The sequence below is a fragment of the Barbatula barbatula genome (assembly GCF_947034865.1).
Source record: "Barbatula barbatula genome assembly, chromosome: 18".
In the NCBI taxonomy this organism is placed as follows: Eukaryota; Metazoa; Chordata; class Actinopteri; order Cypriniformes; family Nemacheilidae; genus Barbatula; species Barbatula barbatula.
Genome location: NC_136781.1, coordinates 21,564,193 through 21,586,508, shown reverse-complemented (window position 1 = coordinate 21,586,508; position 22,316 = coordinate 21,564,193).

The window sequence follows — 22,316 nt, the reverse complement described above, 5'->3', positions numbered from 1 at the left end:
ATTATCAAGTAACCCTCAACACCCCCTTCAAATCCAAGAACACAAAGAACAGACTTGTGTTCTCGTGGGGACCGGTCTTGCGAGGCAACCTCAGAAGAACGAACTGCTGTGGCTTTTGGGACTTCAAGCCGTTTCCATACACACGGAAAGCTGCATTCGATGCCAGCTTGATATTGAGAACACATCCGGGTACCTTTATGCGTTTCACTGCATTTTATGAGGATGGGAACCAGACTTTGACGTTATTGATGAAGTAGAGTGAAAACACGATGACACAAGACTATTAATAATTTAAAACCATTTTATAGGAGTATTTTATCCATTAAACTGAAGTTATAAGTTTGGAAAATGCGGTTTGAAATCACCCCGGTTTTCTTCGCCATAAACATGTAACCAATCACATCAACACATTTGTTTGAGTAGATCAAGTCAAGTCAGCTTTATTTATATAGCTCTTTTTACAATTTTCATTGTTACAAAGCAGCTGTACAAGAAAACATTGACTATAAGTAAAACATAAAAGGTTATGGAAGTCAAAACACAGGTCAAATATCAGACAGACTATAAATTCCTATATGCAGTGTTCATTAAATAAGACTATCAAATTCTAGCAGCCCCCGGCCCGACAAACAGTGCAAAACAGTATGAAAACGGTGGCGAGGAACCCAAAACTCCATTGGAGGAGAAAAAAAACCTCAGAGGGAGATCAGGCCTAACCGAGGGATTCCAGTTCCCCTCTGGCAAAAACTGCTGCCTCTGCACAAGCTCGACAGTGCGCTGCACAACAAGGCAAAATAAAAAAAGTTTGATTTAAAATTATCATTAATAATCTAATAGCGACTGAAGTTTTGTTGAGTCGCCACGTCCTTCGTCCAGCATTTGTCAGGTCTGGGAATAGATTGCGCCCTGCCCGCTCCGGTAACCTTGGATTGCGCCCTGCCCGCTCCGGTAACCTTGGATTGCGCCCTGCCCGCTCCGGTAACCTTGGACTGCGTCCTGCCCGCTCTGGTAACCTTGGACTGCGTCCTGCCCGCTCTGGTAACCTTGGATTGCGCCCTGCCCGCTCCGGTAACCTTGGACTGCATCCTGCCCGCTCTAGTAACCTTGGAACAATGAGACAAGACTGGCTGAGAGTAGAGCACTGTTCTGCACTCTTTGATGCAACAAATGCATCAGTTGTTATTGGAAGTGTCCCTGGTTCCGGTTGATCTAACTAGTGCAGCCTAAATCTTTGAAATATATATATTATGATAGTTTAGTGTATGCAAGATTAAAAAGATGCGTCTTAAGATCATTCTGAGCCAACAATCTTCTACATCGCCGCTTCATGCAATGCAAGTACTGTATGCTCTGCTCACATGTGTAGTGTGAAACATAAGTGTATGACATCTACAGTATATACATATCTGTGGTCCAAGCTGGTGTTATTGACCTGTGTTGGCTCCAAATGTGTTTAAGCTGGAATCAGTGAGGACTGAAAATGGAAACTTTTTAAAATGACACCATTGCTGTGTAAACTATGAAAACCAGTGAAAACACTGCCATGTTCATGCATATTACCTGTTCAGCATGAGCGAGTATTCCCAAAACAATGAATGGTGCCACGTAATTATTAACATTTCTCAAGCAAAAAGTAGGTTTACTGCAACACTACAACCAGTGGAGACATTATTTACATCCACCAGACTATAAACACACATACAGTATATGTCAACAAAGGATATTAAAAAGCACTTTGTAAAGAAACACTACATACAGTATGCATTTAATCCAAAGTGACATTGCCAACTACTAGCCAGGCATGTGTAACAAAGCGTTTTTACTGAGTTTTAAGTCATAATAAAAATTTTAAGCGATAGAATTATTGACTATAAGTATCAAAACGAAATATGACATCTAGAAACGACATTCATTTCAAGATCAGTGTTTCACAAAGTTTTATATAAATACTGTGTTTGATGCTTTATCTTTAACTTCATATGAGAAATAAAGCAGTTAATGTTGTGTCCAAACTATGTCTTCTCTATAGCGTTCTATCTATACACACGCACCCACGCACTCTATATCACCGATCAGTTTAATCAGCTGAAACAGAAACTTATTGTGCTGTCAATTTACATAAGAGTAGAAAACACAAAACTATTTTCTGCAAACGAAAAAATGCAAGCAAACAATAATAGAGTTCAGTAAATGCGCTCTTCCTTCTTCCTTCTTGGGAACAAATCTTTCGTGGTAGATACTATAGGTTTGCTTGTCGCCACGGTAACATTTTCATCATATTTTCAGACCTTCCTCAGAGTCTGAACAGACTTTTCGACCTGGCCTTGCCAGTGGATGCTCGCCTTAACCGCCTGGAGCGGTACTCTCGTCCTAATCAAGGACTCAGATGCGCGGAGAGCCGATCGTCCAGCGAGAGAGACACGGTCAGTTCCGTCTCCGATCCCGAGCCCATGCAGGTAGGGAGTGCTCGGCTTTCCCGGGAGGAGAGTGAGAGGCGGAGGTCCCGAGGACTATGTCTTTACTGTGGAGGAACGGGTCATTTTTTACACGCATGTAAGGTAGTAAGGAAGATGCTACTATCGGGCGGGGTTCTTTTTGTGGGAAAGAAGGATGGTTCCTTGCGACCTTGTATTGATTATCGAGGACTGAACAACATCTCGGTAAAGAATACCTATTCTTTACCGTTGATGTCTTCGGCTTTCAAGAGGTTGCAAGGAGCATCTGTTTTCACAAAATTGGATTAACGTAACGCTTATTTGGTTCGCATTCGGAAGGGGGATGAATGGAAAACCGCCTTTAACACCCCCAGGGGTCATTTCGAATACTTGGTCATGCCTTTCGGGCTGTCCAACTCCCCGGCGGTTTTTCAGGCACTCGTTTACGACGTGTTGAGAGATATGGTAGATAAGTTCTTATATGTCTACCTGGATGACATATTGATCTTTGTATGTTCTCTCCAGGAACAGGTGCAGCATGTCAGGCGAGTGCTTCAGAGGCTGCTAGAGAATGGGCTTTTTGTCAAGGCGGAGAAATGCGATTTTCATGCACAGTCTTTTTCTTTTCTAGGATACATCGTCTCGTCTGAGGGAGTACGTATGGACCCTGCCAAGGTTAAGGCTGTGGTAGATTGGCCAAGTCCAGATTCCCGTAAGGCCCTACAGAGGTTTCTGGGGTTTGGCAATTGTTACCGCCGTTTCATTCGCAATTTCAGCCAACTAGCCGCGCCTCTGACCGCCTCGACGTTCAGGTGGTCCGCTGCAGCTGAGGTTGCATTCGCTAAACTTAAGGGCCGCTTCGTTCTCATACCCCCTGATCCTTCACGTTAGTTCGTGGTGGAGGTCGACGCATCAGAGGTGGGGGTAGGTGCAGTTCTATCTCAACGTTCTTCCACAGACGACAAGATGCATCCCTGCGCGTTTTTGTCCCATCGTTTATCACCTACTGAACGTAATTTGTCATGAATCTGCCTTCATGTCTTGTCTATTCTTGGTCTTGAGGCAGATTCATGACAAAGCCTTGTGTTTTATGTGAGAGAGAGATGTTGGCTATCGGCTTTCTATGCTCTCTCTCTGGTCCGTGTCTTTGTTCCCGCCATCTCGTTTCCTCGTTAACCTTCCCTGAGTGTTTCATTACCCGCACCTGACCCTTGTCAATTATCCTGTGTTTGTTTCCCCTATAAAACATCCTCGTGTTCATTGTCCTGTGCTCGTTCATTGTATTTTGTACCTTGGTCGTGTATGCTGTGTTTTTCAATATCTAGTGCTTGGTCATTGTAATTTGGTGAGTCAGTGTAGTCTTGTCCTTAGTGTTTGTTTTCTCAGTCTAGTTAGTCCGGGTCCTGATTATAATTTATCTTGTCTTGTCTTGTTTTACCCCCTTGTGGGTTTTTGTTTTGTGTTTATTTATAATAAATTCTTGTTATCCCGTGTCTGCCTGCACTTGGGTTCTTCCTGTCCTAATCCTTGACAGTAATTATGACATTGGTAACAGTGAGTGGCTGGCAGTCAAATTAGCGTTGGAGGAGTGGCGTCATTGGTTAGAAGGGTTGGGGGTACCTTTTATCGTTTGTACCAATCATAAGAACCTAGAATATATCAGATCCGCTAAAAGACTTAACTCCAGGCAGGCTCGGTGGGCACTTTTTTTCGGACGATTTTATTTTTCTCTCTCGTACCGCCCGGGTTCCAATGATCCTTCTGAACGCCCGTCTACTCCCGAGTGTATTTTACCCGAGACATTAGTAGTCTCCACTCAGACATGGGAGGTCGAATCGAGGGTCAGAACGGCCTTGGAAGGGGTAACGCCTTATTATATGTACATTTTATATATAACACTACCTCTACTTACAACATTTTCCATTTGCACAAGTGTACATACAATCTGTTAATATGTATATTCTACTATATACTACGCTGTACAATGTCTCCTATATGTTATTATCCCCCATTTGTATTATTCCGCCCTTCATAAAACTACAAAGTATTCAGATGATGTTACTTTAGAAATTACTTACTTTTGTGGTTGTGTTGCTTCTTATGTATAGACTGAGACAGTAAATATATTATTTTATAAAATTCTATATTGCTGTACAGCCAGTGTTGATTATAAATACACATAATTCTCATGCAGTTACCAGAGATGGGTTAAAGAACACAGAAACTGTATATGTGTTTATGGTCTTCATATTGCACCAGTCAACGTCACACGTTTTCTGACTCTGTAAGTCTCACTTGTGGTCTTTATGTTAGTGCCCTCCAGAGAATGAATTATTACATGAGCGTGTTTACCTCTCCATAATGCTCAGAAACAAAAAGAACAGTCAAGTACTTTATTACGCTGTACTTTGAGTAGTTTTTCAGCAAACTATTTATCTACTCCTACTTGAGTCATTATTTTTCAGTACTTCTTGTACTTGAGTAAAATATTTCTTGAGTAACAATACTTGTACATAAGTACAATCCTTCAGTACTCTTTACACCACTGTTCACAGGAATGCTGCTGTCATCAGTAGCCGTTTTATAATAGCTGCTATCCACATTTACATGAATAACATTACCTAATAAGCTTTATGTTATACATCTCTTACAGAAAACAATACCGAATGTATTTCTGTGTAGTTAAAGCACATTTACGGAAAAAAAAAATTGTGCCAGAAAATGGTGTAAAATGATGAAATCGCTCACACAGCAAACATCAACTCCGAATCATTTGTAAACAGGTCGCCTTAGAATGGAGTATTAGGTGAGAACCTTATAAAGTTGAATGATGATTGCGTAAAATAATTTCTTCAACTTCATTGAGTAAATGGGCTTTCTAAGCTTGGTGCTCAATGTAAAACTATTAGCTTTGTCACATAAGGAGGAAAGAAACAGTCCATACAGCATTACTGCAGTGGGACTTTTCCCTATGTGAACAAAACACTAACTTGGTTTTAACAAACTTAAAGATCTGTTATAACACAACTTTTTGGTAAACTCGATTTAGGTCACGGCCATGTCACTTTACACCACAATCTAAGCAAGATAATACATTAATTGGAACTAAAACTCACTTCCTCTTTGTGGTTATTTTTCAAACAAATCGCACACAGCTTTTAAATCAGAATGTTTCTTTGGAGTTACCATTCATGTTTCTGAAAATATTTTTAAATGGACGATATGAAAAGGTTTAAAAATAGCAAACATATCAACATAATCTTTTCAAACACTTTTACACGTTGGGTTTTCAAGCCGATTCTTCCTATTCGAAAACTATCCAATTTGCGTAGGACCCCATGCACCACCAGCGGGCCTTTTATTTTTATGAATTGCGGATCCAACTTAAGAGGAATCATTTGGAAATGTCTTTTTAATACTTAATTCATTTAATTCCTGTGAAATACTCAGACATGATGCAGTGCACAGCAGGTAGGCCTAATGACATGCGTGTGATGTGCTTATGCGCCTGTACATGTGGCCAAAAATGCCAACAACATGAAACAAAAGAACAAGGAGGCATGTGTGTTGAGCATCCGAGTGCGCAATTCACCTTCACTCGCGTGTAGGAAAACAAGCGAGACGTTGTTCAGTGCTGAATATCCTTTCAGTTGTATTTTTATTTAACACACTTCACTTGAACATAACATCAGTTCACTGCTCTCTCAACTTAGCAGCATGTGACGTAAAACAACGTAACGTCTTCACGTACAAAACCGTATAACTCTTAATAAAACAATTTAGGTAGTCAATACCGTAATACAATGTATAAGGGTGCAATACGTTTAACACCCCCACTCACTCTTAGCCCATTGTATTTCTAAAACAAAAAACAAAACAAAATATTAGGCATCAAATACAATTATCATCTTTACATAAATTATGTTCCAAACATGTCCCGAGAAAAAGTCTTTAACTTCTGTTTGGTGGCTGGCTTTGTCATTATGTCTGCAACCATTGTCTCCGTAGGACAATATTCCAAAATAACCTTGCCACCATTCACAATTTCTCTTATGAAATGGTATTTGATGTCAATGTGTTTACATCTTTGCCTAGAGATTGGATTTCTGGCTAGTGCAATGGTACCTTGGTTGTCTTCGTACACCTTTGTTTGTGCATATTTGTATGTGTCCATACCCTTAAGCAACTGCTCTAAGTAGATACATTCCTGCATGGCTGATGCTAAAGACATATATTCAGCCTCGCAAGTAGATAATGCTACTGTCGGTTGTTTTCTTGTTTTCCATGAGATCATAGAGCTTTCTTCGCTTAGATTAACACAGTATCCTGAAGTACTACGTCTGTCTTTTGTATCCGATGCCCAGTCAGCGTCACTATACACTTTCAGACCTAGCCTCTCTGTGTCATTTCTCCTGAAACATAATTGCTGTTCTGCTGTCCCTTTAAGGTACCTGAACACATGTTTGACTGTGTTCCAGTGTTGCTCTGTTGGTTCAGCAAAATACTGAGATAGTTTACTGACGACAAAACTTAGATCTGGTCTTGTGCAGGTGGACAAGTATATTAAACTTCCTACTGCCTCCCTGAACTTCTTAGGCTCTTTCATTTTTTCAGCATTTTCTGTAAAATCAAGTTTTGCTTCACATGGAGTTTCCCTAGATTTACAGTTCTGCATGTCAAAACGATCCAGTATTCTCCTCACATATCTTTCCTGTGACATTTTGACTAGACCCTCTGCTTGTTCAAAATCTATGCCCAGGAAATGTTTCAACCTTCCCATGTCTTTCATTTTGAACCTTTGGGTGAGCATTTCTTTTACACTTTCCAGAACTTTTTCACTGTTAGCAGCTAGGATTAAATCATCAACCCATACTATCAAGATTACCTTCTCATCTGGTTTTTCTTTTGTGTAAACGCAATTGTCAGCTGGGTTCTGTGTAAAACCGTTCTCAGTCAAACATACATGTAACACAGCATTCCAGTTTCTGCCAGATTGCTTAAGGCCATAGAGAGATTTCTTTAGCTTGCATACTAATTTTGCATCTTTTTCAGATTTTTGCTTATAACCTTCCGGTTGTTCCATATAGATTTCGTGATCTATTGGTGCATGCAAGTAAGCTGTCTCAACGTCCATTTGGTGCAAGATCAGGTTTTCTTGTGCTGCCTTCTGTAAAACCACTCTCACGCTTGTCATGTCAGCTGTGGGTGAGAATGTCTCATCATAGTCAGTCCCTTGTTTCTGACTGTAACCTTTCGCCACAAATCTTGCCTTGTATTTTTCAGATCCGTCAATGTCTCTTTTAAGTGCGTAAACCCATCTTCCTCCAACTGGTTGTTTTCCTGGTGGTAATTTAGTGAGTGTGAAGGTCTTGTTCTCCTCCAATGATCGCATTTCTTTGTCCATAGCATCCTTCCATTGCTTGGATTTTGTTGATGTTATGGCTTCCTGGTAGGTTTGAGGTATATCGCATACTGCTCTGTAGCAAAAATCTATGCATGTTTGCAGTTTGTCTTCTGCATCCTCAATTTCAAAATCCTGTAGGTAAGCTGGCTTCTTCCTGGTTCTTGGGGGGTTCTTTCTCATCTCGGATTCTGTAGCTCTACCTGACTGATTGGGAGCAGCTTGTTCGGGCAAAGTCTCTGAAACATCACTTTGAACACCATGAACTGGTTCATCCTCCATGTTATCGGCAGCATTGACTTCACTGCTGAAGATATTTGGATCCGTGTTTTCATACCTTGTGTATGTCTCAGATGTTTGTTTTTCTCTTTCACTGGTTGTCTGTGTTGTGAACTTCACCAATCTGTGTTTTTGGACTTTTTCGGTGTTGGGATAGTATACTAGATAGGCTGGGCTGTTCTTGTCGTAGCCTATAAAAACACCTTGTTCACATCTTGAGTCCAATTTGCTTTTCTCTTGCTTGTAAGCAAAACATATTGATCCAAATTTGTGCATTCTGGAAACATCTGGCTTTTTGCCTGTGAATAATTCGTATGGTGTTTTCTTTGTACGTCTACTGTAACACCTATTTCTCACGTAGGCTGATGTTTGCATTGCGTAGTTCCACAACTCATCTGGTAACTCACTCTCTATCAGCAAGCATCTGCTCATATCAAAAAGTGTTCTCCATCCTCTCTCTGCTGTGCCATTCTGATGAGGTGAATAAGGTGCAGATGTTTCATGTCTAATCTTATTCCTTCTCAACAGCGCTTGGAAATCTCGACTCATGAATTCAGTGCCGTTATCTGAACGAAAACACTTGATTTCTCCAAAAGGTGCAGTGTCAGCTAAAAACTTTTCAGTAGCTTGTATTGTGTCACCTTTAGTTTTCAAGAAGTAAACGAACATGGTACCTGAATAGTCATCTGTAAACGACTGTACATATCTGTGTCCTTCTTTGCTCTGTGTCGGCGTGGGACCAGCCAGATCCGTGTGAATTAATTCAAGAGGTTTCTTCGCCTTTCTGTCTGGCTCCCGGTTTCTGGTCTGCGTGAATTTTCCTTTTGTACACACTTCACATAATTTTTCCTGTCGCATTTTGTTTCCGCTTATCTCCATGCCTCTTACTACACCTTGTAGCTTCTGTACATCTTCATGGTTACAATGTCCCAAAATTTCATGCCAGGTTTGTAAATCATGACACACTTTGCACTGGTCAGGGTCCTCTTCTATTGTTGGCAGATAGTACAAGTTTCCACTTTCATGGATATCAAAACGGCTTCCGTTTTTGGTAATCAAGTGACTGTCTCCTCTTTTGAAAATGACTGTTGCTCTTCCATTTGTTGCTCTAGCTACAGAGAAAATGTCGTGTGGGTATGAGGGCATGTATAGCGCGTCTCGTAGCTGTGCAGTATGCTGTTTTCCAGCATCATCTATGAGATAAATCACTGCCGTTCCTCTCCGTTGCGCCATTCCACTGCACTTCGTCCCGTCAGCTAATTCCACTGAATGTTTCTCTGGTTGAAATGAGCTATCAAAACTTCTGAACTTTGTGATGTCGCTCACAATATGAGATGTCGCGCCAGCGTCTACCATGATGCCTTTCATCTTCACTTTGTTCTTTGGTTTTTCATATTCTGAGTGTTCAGCTTTGAAGAGGTGATCTTGGTCATTATCGTGTTCGTCTGTAACCTTTCTGAAGCCATCTTGGTCGCCCTTTTTCTTGCACAGGAACTCTGTATGTGAACTATTTTTACAATGATTGCACCACACTCTCTTGTAACATTTTCTTGCTTTGTGTCCTTTTATTCCACATTTGTAACATGTCACATTAATGTCTTCATCTTTTCTTTCTTTAGTGTGGTACCGGACGGGACCTTTTCCACGTCTTGTCTGTGTCTTCATCACATTATCTGTGGATTCGGTTCCTTTCATTTTTTTCCGCCTCTTCGTAAATCCGCAGTCTTCTCTTAAAATCTGTGAACGTAACGTCGTCCTCATTCTGTGTTATGTGGACGGCTAACGGCTTGAAGAAATCTGGTAATCCACGGAGAATCATTGCTATGGTTAATCCATCACTCATGGCTTCTCCCGCATCTCTCAATGCTGTGATGATGTTTTCTGCTCTTATCAAGTAGTCAGTAACACTTTCGTCGGCTGCCATGTGTAGCTGAGTTAACGATGTGTACATATTTATTATCCGTGGCTTGCTTTTCCCTGAATAATGTTCTTTCAGTATTTTAAGGGCTTTCCTGCCATCGTCAGCAGCTTCGTGTCTTATCAGTGATAGGCTTTTATCATCTATCAGTCTTACAAGTTCAGCATAACAATCAGCATTCTTCCGTCTGTCTTCGGCTAGCTGTTCTGCGTTAGCATCAGTGGGTTCATGCAAAATAGTCTCTTTTAACTTTAGAGTGTGCAAACAGCTTAAGAATCTCGTTTCCCAAAGATCGTATTTATCTTCGGATCCATCAAACAAAGATTGTGTTGCCAGTGCTCCTACCGCTCTGTTTACCGCTCTGTTTGCCATTTTTTCGACTTTTCTTCTAATGTAACTCCAGTTTAAGCTTTATCGCTAGCTTCATAGAACGCGTTATACGCCGCGTGGGTTTTACTCACACTCGTTTGTTTCCGTGCCTGGGCCCATAACCTGTTGAGCATCCGAGTGCGCAATTCACCTTCACTCGCGTGTAGGAAAACAAGCGAGACGTTGTTCAGTGCTGAATATCCTTTCAGTTGTATTTTTATTTAACACACTTCACTTGAACATAACATCAGTTCACTGCTCTCTCAACTTAGCAGCATGTGACGTAAAACAACGTAACGTCTTCACGTACAAAACCGTATAACTCTTAATAAAACAATTTAGGTAGTCAATACCGTAATACAATGTATAAGGGTGCAATACGTTTAACAATGTGTTTTTGTTCTATTTTAAAGTCTTATTTTGTTCTTGCCAAATTATGGAAGAACATATTTACAAATGATTCATCCACTGGCACAAAGTTGCTTGACGTTGGAGGTTGTATATTCGTGAATCTACACTCTCGGAAAAAAAGGTACACAAGGGTACAAAAAATGTTCCTTGAAGAACAGTTTTGTACCTCTTCAATAAATGTACCCTTAATGGTACAAGTAAGACCTGTGATGATACTGTTTGGTACCTTTCAAGGTACAATTGATATTAAGGTACATATTTGTTCTCACATCAAGGGTACAGTAACCTTTATTGATATATAACTCATTTTTATTACACATGCAAATAGCATATGAAATATAAATTTTGTCTAAATTAAATCATGAGTAATCCCCTCATAAAAATATGATAATACATTTGGTTTTACTCAATTGACTTTAAAATTCTTCATAATATCAGTTTGAATACAGAATATTGACACGATTATTTATTGAGTATTTAGGATTTATTTTGATACATAAAAAATATCTCTGACTGTTTTAAATAAATGTTTTTATAATATATGAGAATATAAATTCGCATTTATCCACAATTAGTATCTCACGCATTATTGGTTGCTATGTTAATTATTAGGCATAGCAACAACGAGCCGATTGGCCGAAGTTAACTGCCACACAGTGTTCTAGAATTTTCAGTCAGAGCGGAGAGCGGGAAGCAGGTTGCGTGCCAGTGTTTCTTGGTGAGGCTTTTATTAGTTCAAAATAACAGAGTTTGGATTTGGATTAGTATTATCAAACTATAATTCGAAAATTTTGAAGATGTGTTTTTAGTTTTAGGGTTATATTTAGTTCTCAAGTCTAAATGTCAGTCACCCGGTTAAATTCGGGCATTCACGAAACGTTAGGCCTACTTATACCCAATGCTGTTATATATTCTTTACACCTTTTAATAATTCCTGGACATTTAATAACTTTAAAATTAGGTTATCGCGGGTGCATACACCGTAGAGTATTGAATTTAACCATTACTTTCGCTAATTTTTGGGATTGCAAGTGATACGAGATTGGCCGAAGTCTGCCGCCATTACGGAATATTCCGCCAACCTCAAGCATCTCCGGCATGGCTTTGGCGTCTTTGTCATCAGAGGAACTTCTGTCAAAATTAACAGAGGCTAGGCTTGAATTGTCAGAAGAAGAGAAGAGCAAATTCAAAGGTGAGCTTGATAGTTTATGTTAACGTTAGGTAGCTGCACGTTTTAAGTACGGCAACACACACTGTTGATTGAGTAGTTTTACATGAACGTTTTCCAGCCCGGCTATATTGTATTTACATGTAGCAGCAATGCGATCTGTCAGTCATACTTTTCCTCTTCCTGTACTGGATATTTTTTCTGCGATTAAATGACAATAAAAATGTTGGCTAACTAGCATCTTCTTGTAGACTAACATGTATTCGACCATTAGACCTTACAGGACCAGTACAAGAAGACCCAACCAGATGCTGCAATAGTGGATGAAAAAATGAAACAAACATTTGCTTGGAGGAGGAGGGAAATAGTGAATGGCACTCCTGTTGCTGATATTTTTCAAAAATATCCCTTCCTCAGGACTCCTTCAGTTGTAAGTATAACTTGCCTAAACTGTTTCACATCTGTATGAGTTATGGTTGTTTTCAGACCTGTAGTTAATTTACATCATTTCGAAAAGGGGACACTTATTTCAGTGTTGTCATTCTTCTGGGTTCAACTAACTTTCACAAGGCAACGGTGCAAAGAATACCAAAATGTGTTTATGTATATCACATGTGAGTAAAACTGTCCTCTTATTGGTCAGAGTTGATCTTTTTTTCAGTATGTTCCTATACACTATTAATCAAGATAGATTGTCAAATTTGGGCTTATGATGAATTTATTTGTACATTAGCTCTCATAATGCAAAGCTATGCGTTTGCTCTCAACAACAGCAAAGACAAACACACAAACAGAATTAAATATTTGTTATCTGCATTTTAGCTATTTCAGGAATTGGGCCGAATGCATGACGTATCTGATTTAACCCGGCGCTTCCAGGTCTCCTTCAGCAAAATTGTGCACAGTGTGTTGAGGTTAGCTAAGGGGAAATCTTCTATAGAAGCACAGTACATGGATGCCAGAGGAGAGGCTGTAGCAGAGAATATTTGTGGTATGCATGATTTCGGTGTAGGCTTTGCTTGTTTTAAAATTTCTATTTTCGTACTGTTCAACATTAGACCTATTAAATTTATTTTTAGATATGGATTTCCGTGCTGCTCTGGTTTTACTTCCAGTGATATTCAGGGAGAAAGTGGACAATTATGTCACCATTGGAGTTGTACAGGTATTGCGTGTTTCCTATGCATTCACAAAAAATGTACTCTATCCCCTCTCACACTGTAAAATCTGTAAATTTATGAAAGATTGCAAGAATTACATAACTGGTAATTACGATAATGTGCTGTTCACACATGCGACGGGGTTCCATCTCTTTACTGGTTAGATGCCATTCACACATCCTTACTAAAATACCAGCTAACTCAGTGGCGGTTTCCCAGACACGGATTTGTTTAAATCAGAAGTTTAATTATGAAATTTAAGTGATTTTAACAAACACGTCACACTAAAAACATTACTTGAGTGCCTTTTGAGACAACACAATGGTACTGGTGTATTTTATGATATGTCTGTGCAAGTTGTTATCAGTTTGAACAGCTCTTAGACTTTTTTTAGTCTAGGACTAGTCTTAATCCCTGTCAGGGAAACCAGCCCTTTAAGTCAACTTAATTATTATTTTGACTCTTTTATAGTCGTTTGGGAAATAATTTTTCTCCGGACTTTTCTAAAACTGATTTTCTTCTTTTTGTTCAGGATGAACCAGCTACTCCATATCTCACTGTACAGATTTTGGGAACATCTGACTGGAAACAGGTCTTCAGTGAGAAGAGAATCTTCAGCACTGTGAAAATGGAGGGATCTGAAATTTGCCAAGCAGTTGGAGTCGAGGATGGAGTTCTTTCAGATTTTTGTGCGTATTTTGTCTTCAACCTTGTTGAACTGTTGCTTCCACATTTGTTTGATTCTAATTTTCATGCATTTCATGTTTCATATGACAAGGACTGGTGTTGTTTGATGCCAGGAGATGAACTGGACTACCAGGCACTTGACCTCTATATGGTTGATGTTTTTTATGTAGGAGCCAGATATGTGTAGTCACTGTACTGGTTTTTGTAGAATTGTTCCAGTGTTTTTGCATTATTGCATTTTTTTGTGTTGGGAATAATTTATTCTTTATAATTGTAATGTTAATGGTATTGTTCAGGCAAAAATGAAAATTCTGTAATTCAATCACCCTCAAGTAGTTCCAAACCTGTATACATTTACAGTATTTTTTCTGCTGTACTTCTAGAAAGATATTTGGAAGAATGTCAGTAACCAAACAGATGTCGCCCAGCATTTACTGATGCAGTCAATGGTGGTCGAGACCCGTTTGGTTACCAACATTCTTCAAAATATCTTCCTTTGAGTACAACAGAACAAATACATTTATACAGGTTTGGATCAACTTGAGGGTGAGTGCATGATGACAGAATTTTCATTTTTACCTGAACCATACCTTTAATGACTGCTATTGCATGAAAAGTGATAAAAATATGAATATGTTCAATTGTATTGCATACAGTTTTTGACCATTATTATATTGTTGGTTAAAAATTGTATCTTAACATATTACATTTTAGTCAAATGGTTTGCACCAAAGAGACATGTTTTTAAAAGAAGCAATGCTCCTTTTTTCTACATTTGATTGTAAAGAGGAAAGTTGATGTTTATAATTTTTGTACTCTATGCCTGAACGTTGTTGGTTTAAACACCTATGTATTTGATGGCATCAATTTACATTAAATTCTATTAAAATGATGCTTTCTCAATTTGTTGCTTAACGTGTTTTATTCAAATGATAAATTACCTGTAATAGTGCTTAAAGGAACACATTTGCCATAGTTAAGGTACAAACATGCTTGTCACTGGGGTGGTACCTTCAAGGCCAAGATTTGTACCCTTGTTGCAGGTACAATATTGTACCAGCAAGGTTTAAAAAACAAAAGGTACATTTTGGTTACACACGGTACAAATCATGTCCTTTAAGGTACATACTGGAATGGTACAAATTTGTTTCCCTGTTATAAGGTACAAATTTGTACCAGTTAAAGGTACTGCCCCTGTGACAACGGTTTGTACCTTCTTTGGTACAAAATTGTACCTTTTTTTCCGAGAGTGTAGGGACCGTCTCCAAATTCACATATACATTAATGCACGTTTCTAACTTCAGTAGCATTTACAGGGAATGACTTACAAGCCCAAAACAAACTACAGTGTTCATGTGAGTGTCAGCTATAAAGCACACCCCTGCAATCCACTGCATTTGATTTGCCCATGATAATATGTCATTTTTAGTTTTGCATTGACATTTAGAGAATTGTTGATGTGTTTTTGTATGCTTAGCTTTGCTAATGCTAATCAGCATAGCATTAAAAAAACTTCCTTTGTGTTCTTATATAATGCGTTGTAGAAGAATCATGCGCAAAGAGAAAAGCAGAGGGCCTAAAACTAGGCACTCTGTACTTGTCTTGTGATTTTTAAGATATTTTTACAAAACAAAGTATAGTTCCTTTTGGATAAATTAGACTTAAACTAGGTTAGTGCCCAGACCACTAATACCAACATAGTTCTCAAGCATTTACAGTAGAATGCTATGATCAATTGAATAACTGTGCACTGAAATGATATATTTGTGTGTATATCTATATATTGGAAAAAGTAGTATTAGTATTAGTTCATTCCGTAAAACAAGGGTAACCAGTTTGCTCATCTTTGTCAACGTTCTTTTTCCAAGAAATGCCATAAATTCCTGCCAACTGTGTCACTGCATGACACCATCACACTCTTTCATGGAGCTGGCTTTTTTCAGAATAGTCCTTAACTCATGTAAATTATTAACCGAAACACAGTTGAAAAGGCAAGGAAATCATCAATAAATTATTATTACATGTACTGTTGGTATTTGAATTCGTCCATTGACAGTACAGAGAATGTTTAAAATTGAGAAAGTTGCTTTTAATTCATTCTTAACCATTACTTACATCAATATTCACAAACCGGAATTTCTTATGGCCAACACCCTCTCTTTCAGCTATAGTATCGTTCTTTATAATAGATAACAATGCAGCTAACATATAGTAGCTGCTGTTTACAGGTTAACAAACGTCTTTTGATTGGAAATACTGTAAGACAAGAACTCCATGAGGACTCAAATATACTGCAAACCACTCTGGGGAGCAGACTATTGAGGTTTCTAGCCTCTAAAGAATACTGCATCTAGTTACTCACCATTCCAACACTGTCCCAACCTAATTTCCAGTAACAAGCAATGTATCTGTCCACATGAAAAACAACAGAATCACAACAGACACAATCCACGAAGATATTTTATGTATAATTATACATAACTTAACTTAATTTCACTGTTAGCGAGCAATGAATGCAGAAAGGATCAAAGCAAGCAACCAAGGCCGGTGAAACGAAGCCACTAAGGAGAGATGTACAGTAGGTGTATCCAAAAGTTAACCCATATAGATACACATTGCTGCCTTTTTGGTGATCCATTGTCTCCCTAAATGTGTTCTTCTGACAAAACAAAAAAGCAACATAAAAGGTGTTAACAATTCCCTTAGAGCTAAAAAAGCTGCAACATAAATGGATGGAAATGTAAAACCTCACCCCAAACACGTTTAAGACCTCCATGGGTGTAACACTCTCCACCTGCACGTTCCCCACCGGACACCAATTCCCACAATTCCCTGCACGCACACCTGACATTGTTGATTTCACCCGCACCTGTTTCCCATTTCACTCATTATCTGGACACTATTTAGTTCTTGATGTATCCCGCTCTGGTGTCGAGGCTGTGTCGAGGCTGTGTCGAGGCTGTGTCGAGGCTGTGTCGAGGCTGTGTCGAGGCTGTGTCGAGGCTGTGTCGAGGTTGGGTCGAGGTTGGGTTGTGTTGAGGTTGTGTTCGGATTAAAACCTTTGTTCATACCCATTTGTGTGTACGTCGTCATCTGCAAGCTACGTTCTGAAGGTTTCGTGACAACCGACCATAAAGCAGACGATGTACATGTGTCTACTCGACATGGTCTGGGATGTTACCCCAGCTTCTGCAGCTCTGTCAGGAGGGCAGATCTCTGGAGAGGTACGTGGAGGAATTCTTCGATGCGTGCCAGCTGGTGAGTGGGAGCGACCCCAAGCATATCCTTTTTTTATAGGACTCGATGACAAGCTACTCGCTCTCCTTATGCTTCCAGACACTGATATACTTTATTCAGGAGGACTTTATTAACAGAGTCCTCGAGGGAGCTGGGTGTGAATTCTGCATCGGGGAAAGTGATGAGAGCGAGTACAGTAATCTTCTGGTCCCGGCTTTAAATGGGGGACTTGTTTCTGCTCGCGTGGTTGGCACGCCTCAGACCTCCACAACAGCTCTTCTATAAGGTCCTCCCACCATCATAGGAAACGCTGTACTTGTCATGGACCTCCTGAACCAGCGTCTCGTCACTTCCCGGAGTCTGCCGTTAGTCGAGGTGGAATTATGGAAGGCCAAAAGGGCTCAAATCTCCCGCCACCACACCAGCCGGAGCCTACAGGAGTTGGTCACCCTAGCTCCCATGGCACAGCAGCTACTCTGGGAACTCGACCCCCTGTTCTGGACCCCCACAGATCCTGTTCCAGAGTTTCCCTGGATCCACCCCTGAGTTAGTCCCCTTTGATCCCGTTCCACAATGTGTGCCCCTGGAACCTGTTCCAGTATGTCTGCCCTTGGATCATGTTCCAGAATGTTTGCCCCTGGATGGGGATGGCGGCCTGTGTCTGGGTGGCCATCATCTCCAACGACCCCCGAGGACTCCGGCTCAGAATATCCCACACACCCTCCCTTTTCCTTCTCTGTCTGGTCTGTCTCCGCTGCCCCTGCTTCCGGTCAGCCCTATTGCACTCTCCATGCAACATCGGTGCTGTTGAGCTATCACTCTTGTCATCGCTTCTTGCCTCTGAGCCCCAGACTCCACCTCGGCCCATTGACCCATCTTCTCCATCGTCGTCCGGTCATCCACTGGCTCAGCCGGGCTCCTTCCTTCCTCCGGATCCTCCTGGGTCGGTTGGCATGCCCTCTTCGCCTCAGGACTCTGCTTCTCTTGCTGTGCCTTGTCACTCCGTTCCATCAGCTCTGTTCGCCTTCTCCCTCCTGTTGGCTACTGCTTGGTCGTCAGTCACTAGGTCTCGCCACGGACTCCCAGGTCTCCGTCAAGTGCGACTGGAGTTCAGCTTGGGGCTGCTGGATCCTCTGCTTCACCCTGTATCATCGGCTCTCGGTCTCCTCCTCGGTCTTCTCCACTTCGGCCACTTGCCCTAGTAACTGCCCCTTGTCCACCTCCTGAGCACCCTCCTTTTTTACAGCGCGGGGACGCTGAGAGGGGGGAGTTTTTTTACACTTCCCACCTGCACGTCCCCCACCGGACTCCAATTCCCACAATTCCCTGCACCCTCTACCTGACATTGTTGATTTCACCTGCAACTCTTTCCCATTTCACTCATTATTTGGAGACTATTTAGTTCCCATTCTGTCTCTGTTTGTTGTCATTTATTGTCTTTTGTTAAAGTTCTTGATGTATCCTGCTCTAGTTGTTCAAAAAGGAAGATTAAAACCTATTTTCATACCCATTTGTGTGTACGTCGTCGCCTGCAAGCTATGTTCTGGAGAATTTGTGACAATGTGCACATGCTATGCCCGTATCTCTGTCCATTAAAACATGATACAAGTCTATGGAAGGCCTCCTTTACTTAAACTCTTTCAGCTTGATAATGTGAAAATTTTGCTCCCCAAATATTTCAGCACAGTTGGTAGTGCTGAAATGTCAACACATACTGATCCTCCTCTGGCTGAAGAAGGATTTTCTCTTCAATGGAATTGAATTAGCCTTTAATTTTTTTTCTTTTTATTATGAGTCTATAAAATGATATAGCTATAAGTGTTAGGTTTTTTGCCCTATTCCAGGACTTCATGGCCTGGTTTCACAGACAAGGCTTAGCTTTGACATATTTTAAGATGTCGGGGTAAGTTATTTTCAGTGTAGACAGCGCAAACATTCATTTTATTTTTCCCCAGTCACAGTGATGTATGAGAAAGTGTTTTGGACTAGACCTGAACCCTGTCTTTGAAACCAGATCAACATGTTTTAAGACTTAATGTGCCGAATCAAAGTGATGGATCACAACATTTCAGGTAACACACCAATCTACATCTAGCAAGGTGGGTTATTACCCCTCCTACTTGTCATTGTTTAGTGTTCGGCCAATGGCCTGGCGTCCGGTGCGTATAAGAGCACGGGCTACCAGTTCCTTAGTGTGCGTCACTATCCGGGGCCGTGACGTCATACACGCGCCCTGCTGCTTTTTGTTGGAGTGCGCTGTGAGAGGTGTTGTTACGGTAAAAGTTTGCCGACACGATTTATCTACCGGCGGTGCTGACTGTTGATCTGTGCGCTTTCTAGAGAGTTGAATGTGGACATTCGAGACAGGTAAGAGAAGTATTTGTATGTGGCGGTGTTTTGTAGATGAAGTTTCTATGGGTTGCTCGGACTAAGCGAGCAGTCTGACTAATTGTATATTTAATGTAGTGTAAGATCTATCTGCGCTTCCTGCCAATGAGCTTTGTTGGAGACATTTGGCTCCATCCAACGCATAGTTCGGGGGTAGTAATCCCGGGGCAGCATGCTTTGTTGTGAGTATACTGTTTGAGCGTGGAGGAAGAACTCTCAGTGTAACACCTTCCGTTTCATTTCTAGGCATGCAATAAGGACGATACCGACGTTCTGAATGAGGATTATCTGCGATGTGCGTCATTGTAAAGCCCTGTTTGTGCTGTGTCTCATCAGCTGCTGTTCGGTTTTGTCTGTGTTTTGAGTGCATTACTTTGAGTGAACCGTTCCAAGTAAACTGTTCTAACGTGAGCTGATCCCAGCGAGCGGTGACTGTCATGGTTCTCGTGGTGAGACACAGAGAGAGGACCCAGGTGCAGACAGCGGGTAAGGGGTTAAAAGATAATTTAATAAATAATAAAACAAAGACCCACGTGGGGGTAATATAACAAAACATGACATGGGTACAATAACAAGACAGGATTAAAACTAACTACAATAAACCTTAAACATGAACTACAAATAACTAAACTAACAGGACACATGAACTCACCACACGAACCACAATGAACCAGCACAAGACAGAAGACACAAGGGCATTAAGTAAGGGAGCAAATCAAGAGGGAAACAGGTGTAGGGCATTAATCAAGAACGAGAGGATGGGAACAGAGACGAGACCTGGAGAGAGCGTATGGAAGGCAATTACAACAATAATTGCCTCTCTCCACATTAAACATGAGGTTCTGTCATGATCCTGCCACTATACTTAGAGAAACATGACATGATGCAGCAGAATCATGACAGAAGCCTCTCCTTAAGGAGCAGCAGCCTGATGCTCCTCAAGGCACAAACAAGACAGACAATGACAAAGGCAAAACCAAATCAACATGATAAAACAAATCAAAACAAGCAAGCACAAGAGTCCAAGGTAAGGGGCACACAAGAGTCCAAAGGGAAGTCCAAACATGGGCAGACACGGACTGGGTAGCTCCGGCAGACACAAACTGGATAGTGCCGGCAGACATACACTGGATAGCCGGCAGACACAGACATGATGCGCTGGGCTGGAATGGCCGCATACACTGGGCTGGAATGGCCGCATGCACCGGGCGGAAATGCCTGGCTCCGCCAGGCAGGAATGCCCAGCTCCACCAGGCGGAAATGCCCGGCTGCACCGACCTGGAAAGCCCAGCTGCACCGACCTGGAATGCCCAGCTGCACCGACCTGGAATGCCCAGCTGCACCGACCTGGAATGCCTGGCTGGGGATCGGTTGCGGGCAACAGGATTCCGGCAGCTTCAACCCTGGAGGGAAGACCGGCAGTCTCAACCCTGGAAGGCAATCCGACAGCCTCGGCCCTGAGCAGGAATCCATCAGTCTCAACCCTGGAAGGATGTCCGGCGGCCCTGACTCAGGAAGGGAGTCCGGCGTTCTTGGCCCTGGAAGGGAGTCCGTCGGCCTCTAACCCTGGCGGGGAACCCGGCAGCCTCTACTGCTGCCACAACTATCCCTCTGTCTGCTGGGTCCGATTATGGCTGGTTCATTCTGTCATGGTTCTCGTGGTGAGACACAGAGAGAGGACAGGTGCAGACAGCGGGTAAGGGGTTAACAGATAATTTAATAAATAATAAAACAAAGACCCACGTGGGGGTAACATAACATGACATGACATGGGTACAATAACAAGACAGGATTAAAACTAACTACACTTTAACAAGACTACAATAAACCTTAAACATGAACTACAAATAACTAAACTAACAGGACACATGAACTCACCACACGAACCACAATGAACCAGCACAAGACAGAAGACACAAGGGCATTAAGTAAGGGAGCAAATCAAGAGGGAAACAGGTGTAGGGCATTAATCAAGAACGAGAGGATGGGAACAGAGACGAGACCTGGAGAGAGCGTATGGAAGGCAATTACAACAATAATTGCGTCTCTCCACATTAAACATGAGGTTCTGTCATGATCCTGCCACTATACTTAGAGAAACATGACATGATGCAGCAGAATCATGACAGGTGACCCTGTTTCAGTGATATGCTTTGAGTTTTCTTTATTTTTATTTCGAATTTACTTATCGTATTGGTGAATTTATGTTTATTTATTATGGTTGGATTTATGTGATTTATGTGTTATTTCTGGTTTTGGGTTGTGACGACCAGGTCGGGACCAAGGAGTTGGTTCCTTCCTGGGACTGTATTATAATATTCATTATATTATTATTTTTGTTTTGCATAACACTGCTCTTTAATGTTTCTTTTTTTTTGTTTGCTGGCAGGGCCTGGGCACCCGGGGGCAGACGAGTGACCAATTAGGTGGTAGCATCTTCACTGTTTGTCGTGGTCTTTTCTGACCTGAGTTGTTAAGTGTGTGCGGTGCTAGCGTGTGTGTGCACTGGATAGAGTAATTCCCCTAAAGGTGAATTCCTGAGACTGCCCCTTGGGTACGCCCGAGTTTCTGCTGCAGCCAACATTAGTATTCAGTAAATTGAAGAGAGTGATTGCTGGTCAACACTTTTTATAACAAATGCTTGTTTAATCATTAATAAAATATACATACATTCCCATTACCTATGTCTCTGACTCCAACTGTGATTAGGACCTGTGTGTGCCTTTAGTTTAGAGGTTGTGTTAAATTCTTGGGGCGAATTCCCCAAGTGGCGTAGTCGGAAATAATAAACTGAATTGAGCGTGTGTATAAATTGTTGCCCGTTCAATTCCACATAAAATAGAGCTGCCCGCTTACCGGCGCT